The sequence below is a fragment of the Echiichthys vipera genome (assembly GCF_963691815.1).
Source record: "Echiichthys vipera genome assembly, chromosome: 7".
NCBI classification, from domain to species: Eukaryota; Metazoa; Chordata; class Actinopteri; order Perciformes; family Trachinidae; genus Echiichthys; species Echiichthys vipera.
The window spans coordinates 24121552-24130371 of record NC_139832.1 but is presented as its reverse complement, the minus strand read 5'-3'; positions in this window follow the sequence as shown (position 1 = coordinate 24130371).

Genomic DNA, 8820 nt, shown 5'->3' with positions numbered 1-8820 from the left:
TTTATCCAATTCAGCCTCTGATGAAAACGGCTCCTTTTTTTGGATCTAATATCACCCTCTAACCCTTCCATGAAAATGAATACCATTATGCAACTTTGGAATATAGACGGTAATTGCCTTTTGAAAGCTCCCCCTATTTTCTCTCTGTTGTTGATAAACATGTAATGGGCTTATTTTTTTTCATGTGTCCTAAGCTGTGTGACCTTCAGCTGTAGCTTTACAAAGCTGACTAGAGAGGGCAGAGAGATCCCTGTGCATGCCCTTTAGGCCTCAAGAGTGCCAGATGCACATTGACAAATAGCTGCCCAAATCAGGCCTACCAGGAAACTGAGCTGAGAGAGCAGATGTATCAGTTTGGGGCAGTGTAGGCTTTGCATTTGTGTGGGGGTCCGTACATGCATGTACCGAGAGGTGGTGGTTAGGTTGGAAGGAACAGCGAGTGTTGCTGGGTTGCTAATATTATTCCCATCCCAATTAGCTGCTTTTGCACGCTCATTACCACTGCAATTATACCATTGGTGTGTATAGGATGCATGGGTAAATGAATTAGGCAGGAGCATGTTTTCGAGTGGGAGTGGATACTAGAAAGTGGTCCAGTCTCTAATCCTTTTAATGAGGGAGACATTTTGCTGAAGACAGGGCTCTGTTAATGGAATTTGAACTTGATTATAGGATAGCAGACACACATGCAAAGTCCTTGTCCCCGGATTCCTGGTTTATTTACAATAATAATCACCACTACATTGGCGAGTACCATCTTTATAAGTTAGAGTGTCATTATCTGGCATACCTGATCCTAATCCTTTAAACAATAGTATAGTTAATTTGCTTGGCAAAGTAGATAATGTTACATACATTCCGGATGGCTTGCTGCACCTGTTGATAGTCTAAAAGTCAAATAGAGAGGACGAGAGAAGAAGGTTTTTTTTGATTGGAATAATTTCAACAGGGAGAGGATGCTCTCATGTAAAATTAAGTTAGTTAGATAGGTGATAGGAAAGAAATTAAGACTTTTTTTGTTTTTGAAGTTGGAGTAAGGTTAAAAGTTAGTGTTTTATCTCAGTTAATTATGTCGTCGATGGATAGACCTTGGACTTTAGCGATTTTATCATTGCATAAGTTTTAATGTTTTAATCACATTATTGTTTCAAACAAGCAGCCTCACCAGTCCAGGACGATTTCCAACCATGTTTATAATTTTAAATAATGCTCTGGTTTGCTTGATTGAGCACATAAGTCTTTGGTCACTGTCATAGTTTCTTCTACAAGACTGACAACACTGTAAGAAATGAGGGACAAAATCAACAGCATTCTGTAGTTTAGTCAGTCATTTTGAAGCTAAGAGAGTCTGAGTTAGCTGAGTCTAGCCCTAGTGTTTTGGAAGTTATCATCTCAGGCTATTTTGGGCTTAACAGACCAAATAAAATCCTGAATCAAAACAATGGTCAATATTATAAAATTCAGATCAAGCGAGATGACTGGAGTCCCAATTTAATCACAATGTTAAAAACAACAACTTTTAAATCAATCTTGCATGTGGTTTAAGCATGTGCATGTACCCATTGTGAATGTGAAAAGTGGTTAAAGTTCCATTCCAGACATGTATCTAAAAACTACTCTGCCATGAGTAATATTTTGTTTAACACGGGGACTGGAAGCTCATCCATTCTTTCTCCGTCATTGAGATTTTCTGCACTGTTGCTCGTGCCTGTGTGAAGTTGAGACTCTTTGGTGACTACATTCTACTCCCGATGGCGGGTGGGACTACAGGTTAATGGACGGACACAGTCAACCTGCTCATGGAGCTAATGTTAGCAATCTGTATCTAAGTTATAGTTTCAGGATCCTGAACCTTGCGTCAGTCAGCCTCAGTTGAGGAATATGTTGTGCACTAACATCAGCAACTAGACATGTCGTAATGCTACGTGCAGTTAGCATCTTTATTCGTTTCTGTTGTCTGTTAGCTTGTTACTGTTAGTGGCTGACAGCTATGATGATAGTGTGTTTTTTCTCTCTGTACTGACAGTGTATCAAAGTCGTTCCCCAGTCGAATAGTGTTTCACATATTGGACTGAGATTGGTTTGTAGATTAATGATGAACCAAATTTGCTCAGAATACGTTTGAGTCTCAGATTGCAGAGAAGTGCACAGACATCTCTTCCTTCAGGAGAGGTACTGTATGTGAAAACACCTTTCTAGAGACAGATATTACAGATACTACACTATAGTCAGGGTCAGACATTTTAGAGGACAGAAACAGAAGAAGACAAATTTAGCATTGGAGGGGGGACTTTAAAATAAATCAATACTAAATACTGTAGTCAGATATTGACTAACTAGGCAGATACATATTGTAGGCAATGAGGAAGATTAAATAGATGCACAGAATAACTTATACACAGAGTCCCTAAGCCATAAAGCTACTGGGAGGAAAATAAATAAACTGACGTCATGATCCTGGGTAATTTCTGGTATTAGACTGGTCATTGCGTTGTAAAGATAAGAATCTTACTTCTTTAATTAATTTAATACAAAATCTAAGATACAGGAATTCCATTGAAAATGTTTAAACAATTGCCTCACCCTCTAATCCACATTAATGAGGTTTTGCTTTTATGAATTCTCTGAAAGCCTGTGGCTGCAGATGGGGAAAGAGACCAAATGATACTCTTGACTATTTAATTTTATCCCTACCGTGTGTTCATACAATTTGTAAGCGTTCATCAAAGGTTATCTTTTACTATGGCCAATGCAGCAAGATACATTTTGGATAAAGGGGACGCAAAAATCCTATTACAAGAATTAATTGTGAGTTTACTGCAGGAGGACATCTGAGTGCTTGACGCAAAACTGTGTTTATGTGTGTGCGTGTGTGTTTGTATGTGTGTGTTGTGTGTGTGTTTGTGAGTGAGGGGTAGACATAGAGAGACAGAGAGAGGCAATGGTGTGAATGCTCACTGTCACTGTATCTGAAGTGTCAATTTTCATGTTTTCTGTCAGTTGGTTCCCCTTCCAGCAGGGTTATAGTGTCTCTATTTGAATGAGATGTCGAAAGCTGTTCAGTAATACAACACAGGTTAATTTGGGTCCAGGAAAATGTCTTGGGCCATCATTCGTAAGGATGCACAGATTGACAAATAGGGGGTTACATATTTTTCCATGCTGTCATCTGACACCATTGCACTGCATGGTGCCCATTTCCACATACAGAAGTGGGTGAAAAAAACACATGTTCTTGCTGCATGCACAATATTGTACATGGACATATACATTAAAATGTACAGGTGTGTATCTTAGATATTATTGAATGCGCCAGGAGTTATTGTGCATGCACAGTGTTCAGTTATGTACTGCACAAAATGTTTCTTATCTAAATTAATTTTCCACTGCTGTCAATGAACAGGAACATTTGCTTTAGCCTGCACTGTAACAGCCTCGGGGATGTTGTGATTAATGTATCCCACTTAGCTCAGGCGCATCTACACTCTCTAGACATGCTCTTTGAGAGGCGCGCAATCATATCATTCAAATTCATATGTCCGTTGACTAATATATCATACATGCTCCATTATAGGTGCTTTGGGACTGCAGCCATCCATTTGAGCCAGGGTTAAGAGATTTGATAATAAATACAGACCTGTGAAAGTTGGCAGTCTAACAAACTGGTTGTGGTAGTGGTGGTGCAGACAATGGGGGTGGAACGAAGCACTTTTCCTGGGAGTTTGATGGCATGCATCATTGAAGATGACAAAATGTAAAAATTGTTTAGAGGACCTCATTAAATATGTATGAACCTGGGTTTTCAAGGAGGGCATCGACAGCGAAATCCATCATCGCATTGTAAAATGCAGAAATACTATTAAAGCATGAATATTTAGAATTTTTTTTTCCTGCTGCTGTGCATAGTGCTACCGACAAGAAGACACTGAAAACATGGTTTTAATATTACATGTGACTTCCAGAGCACATTTCTTTTCCTTTTTTTGGTTTGAATACATTAATTATAAGCACTATTCCCTGATCTGAAGCATTTCACTTGAAGTAGTGTCTAGTGGTGTCAAATAGTTCTTAGATAAATAGATTGCTATAATACCTTCACGCATGCTGCGGACACTTGAAGATACTGTGTGAGGACTCGTGAACAAACATGAGCAAATTGACATTGGAACAGAGTTGGCACAATTGTGTTTACAAGTACTCAATTAGCGAGATTAGACAACCTCTCCAAGGTCACCATAAACAAAGGCACGTGTATGTAGTATAATCCCTCTAAGTCAACTATTAATTACTTAATGAATGTCTGAGGACTAAAGGGCATGTCATAGGCCATGGTTAACAGATATGTCATTAGGGTTGTAGCAGAAATGTACCAAACTTTTCTTTCCTGACCAAACTGTAACCAAATCCTGCAAGCTTAATGTGCTTTACTTTGATTCCTAATGAAGACCATTTAAATTAATGCAATGAAAGTTTCTGTTTACAAAATGGTCTGAATACACCAAATCAAGGCCATTCTACAAGCGTCAACATCAGACCTTGCAGTTGCAGCTTTATTGCAACAAATATACATCACCTGGCACAATGATACTGTTGTGCAGCACAGCTATAGTGCTTCTCTGTTGTGAGCCTGCCAACATGCTGTGTTGTTGCGAGTGGGGAGCCCACACTGCTGCGCAGCCTGACTGTCTTTAGGTTATGTGAGTAGGTACGGGGGCGTATTTGCAGAGAAGAGAGAGAGAAAATGAGAGATAGGAGCCACAGCCAGAGAGCTGTCCCTGAGTGATGCTGCTCTACTCCCAGCAGCACCCTGTCAACTCCAAATGAGAAATTTCAGACATCCAGTGATGTAGCTCTTGAAAGTGGAAATGTTTTCCAACCACTGCTGTGTCCTTCTTTTTGGACAATAACTTTAAAAGTTAGTTGGCTGACCTTCAAAGTGGAGGAATGATAATGGATTCCATTCATCTCAAGGCATGTGTTAAGTTGATTGGTAGATGAAACAGTGTAAAAATGCTTTCTGCTTCAAGATGAAATAGGCCATGTTGGCAACCTGTTGTTTGACTTGTGTGATTTTGCTTTGAACTATGGCCTGTATCTCCTTCAAGGATTAACACCTAACATGTGTTAATGTGTGAAGATACATGTGGATAAATCATTGAACATGGAATTAATGATAGGATCACAGCGAACACCAAAGCCTCTTTGTTGATGATGGCTTCTTGTCAAAGAAGACCTCAAAGCCTGGCAACTTTTGTGTGTGAACTGAAATGTATATCTGTGTGTGTGTGTGTGTGCGTGTGTGTGACTATGCCTTAATCAGAGTTCATTATCAAAGGGCTCCTACATATTATAGAATAATAAATGAAACAGATAAAAGGGGAAAATGCCTACCAACCTCAGACCCTCACTGACACCAAGAATAACCTCCAGTGAGGATTTAGAAGGAACGTGTGAGAAGGATTCACTGGAAAAGACTAAAACAACGTCAAATAAATACAGTGAAACCGGTATTTTAAAACCGGTCTTGCTTCTTCAAGAGCACAGAGCACCAAAGTGAAAGTACTGTAAAATAAGAAATATGTATTCTATCTGAAGTTGTGTTTTTGACTCCTGGGTAGCTTTTTGGGTTTGGAGCCCACATGAAGCCTATAAAGAAAGTTTATGTTAGAAAATTCTAACGCAAAGAGTGACATCTGAATTGGAGGCCAGTTTGGAGAGAAGAATAGGCAGTATGTGGCCAATTTTATTTGTCAGTATAGGCCATCTCCTTACTGGATTTCTCAATTCACATTATTGTCCTACATTGCTATACAAAGATCACAAAAAGTGTTGTTTTGGATGGATGATATATTTTTTTTAAACTGAACTTTATCCTTAACACATCCACACATAATAAACAGTAAACTGAAGCTTGCTTTTTAGTCCAGTGTGTTTAAATAATTTATATTATTTGGTGTTTTGTTTGTTTGACTATGAATAGATTAAAATCCAAGTGACTCCATAATTAGTTATGTCAATACAGTATGTGCAGTGCCAGGCTTTTAACTGACTCTGATGTAAAATTATAGATGCTTATATTACATGTTCAGAGGTGACGTGATATACCAAGCCTCAAACTCTGCTTAGGGAGGTGGAGGTCGGGTGGATGGTTTGGTCAAACAGTCAACAGACTTTCCCCTTTTCGTGTCCAGATTTTGTCCCGTCCCATGTCAAAATCAAACTATATTATACGACAGACAAACTTATTATAACCCAAACCACAGTCTAAACTTAACCTGATGCCTAAACCTAAGTAACGTTGATAGTTTTAATTTGAACTGCGTTCATGGAGCATATGATAGTGTTGATATGTGATAGGTAGGGGATGGGATACAGTTCTGAAAAGGTAAAATGGCAGTATTTTATTCTAGTGAGTGGGTTTATAATTGGTTAGTCATAAACTACCACTCGCTCCAAATTTATCTGTTCTGAACTGCTTAGCAGACGGTTCTCGTCGAATTGGTCAACTGTTCCAAAAATCTGTGACCACTAAAACAAAGCAGTGTCTGAACTGCAAAGTTGGCTATTTCAAGTAAGATGGCATTTAATGATACTGGCTTGAAAATGACTCAGCTGATTGCTGCATTCTGGACACAGTGTAGTGTCCAGTAGGTTAGATCAGTGCTGAGAGCAGGTGTATGTCTCAAGGAAGCGACCTACCATCACCCCATACTCTCAGACTAATTCCCAAACCCGTATTAGTCTGGAACCTAATTTTTCTATTTCCAGAATGTGTTATCAACAGTAACAGACAAAAAATCACTCTGTAAGAGTATAGACCTACAACCATTCAAGCCAAGAAAAATGACCAACAACCAATCACAACAAAGAAGCAACATAGTTGGGGCAGGTCACATCAAGTAAAAAAGAAAAACATTTTGGAGGCATTTAATGTTTTTCTTTTTTACTTGTTGCAAAGTGTATTCTCTTCTAACACAAGTGGTTTAAACAAATAATTAAGATTTTCCTTAATGATCCTTCAGTTGGTTTTCTCATTGTTTGCAAAGACACTACATTGCAATTACTACAAAAAATGCACTTGCTGTGCTCGTTATGCAGGCACTGAACATTAACATCCTGTCCTTTAATTAGAGTGAGAAATTTGATAAAAGGACTTCTTCTGGCAATGAGTTAATTAGTTGATCTTACCCAGGAGACCTCAGACCCCAGGGTGAAATTACCATGTGCCATTAATTTGCATTATGATCGAGATTAAATACACATTTTATGAAATCACAATATCATTTACAATACTAATATTCTAACATACATATGTGATTAATTTCTCCATGAGGAATGAGCTAACATAGAGCCTAAGCTTCTTTGCATATCTTTGTGTAATGCTTGTTTTCATCTACCTGTTATGTGTGCAAACTATGAAAAGGCTAGGAAGGATTTCATATACTATTGAAAAGGTACCTGAGAGGAATGCTTTTGTAGGACTTCAGTAACTCGAGCTGGGCAATTCTCTACCTTTCTGTGATCTCAAATGGGATCAATAACCTTTAGACCCTTGGAGTGAAATGTCATGCATCTAGTCTCTTTTATTAAATTCTGTGTTAATGGAGAGTGTTCGACCAGTATTCTTCCCAGAGATATTTTCTGAAAGATCTAAAATCACAACATACATATCCACCTACACCTTATCCTCCTTAACAAACTACACTGAACCAGATGAACCATGTAGCGGCTCATGCCCGTAATAATAATAAAAAAAAGCACATTTTTGTATTAAAGAGTTTAAAGCTGCATCCTTGTTTTCAACAACATACAGAAACAGACAGCTGTGCCTGACGCACCATACAAAGGGAAGTGAAAGTTCAACAAAATGCATCATAAATAACATGTTTTAGTTAACTACAAATATCTGTAATGGGACTGTGCATAGGTGCAGACTTGGGTTAAACATTGTAGATATAAGGTCTAATGGTATCAATGAATGCAGGCAGCGTAAACGTACCTTATGTGTATATGATGCACCTGGAAGCAAGACATGCAATATGTAAAATAAATGTAACAACAACAGGTTAAAGGTTGAATATGTAGAATCTTTATTAAAAGGTATATTTAAAATAGCTAATATAGATAAGATAGATAGATAATAATATTTAAAACGAATTTTGAGGGGTTTGACAATGGCTTTCTGTCACGTTCTGTTTACATTTTACAAGCCAATGATGTCTGTTGTTAGGCTACAGAAACAAGGAATAATTTTGAGTTGAGAGCTAGCTAGGTAATCGATTACACACCACTCAAAGAAAGACTTCCAAAAGAAAGTGCTTGAATTATTTTTTGTTGTTGCGACAATGATCTTAAGACACTAGATGTCGGTGTTCTACGGTTGCACTTTAGTCTAGGAAGGCTGCTGTCATTTTCTTCTGCACAAGAGGTGGGCGTAGTTCAAATGGCTACACGCAATTGGACAGTCCTTAAACCAATCAGACCAAGGATCCAGATGACATGCTCCATTGTACCACCAGAGGGGCTAACTGGTAGATTAAACTTATACCAAAACCATTTGGCAGTAAAGCAAAATCATCCTTTCTTTCTGAAAACACAAAACTGCTCGCGACGCTTCTCTGTCATTGTCGGTTTTAACCAGCCAGTAGCGTGCCAGGGGAAAAAAGCCACCTTAGTGATTGGATCCAGAAAAAAGGGATAGGAAACAGGAGGAATAGACCTGCTCTTTTCCAGACCCTTGTGCAGAGCGAATTTAAATCGCCAGCAGAAGGGAGTGGGGATACCCAGTCTAGTGAAAAGGGGGAAAGTCAGCCTTTTCAC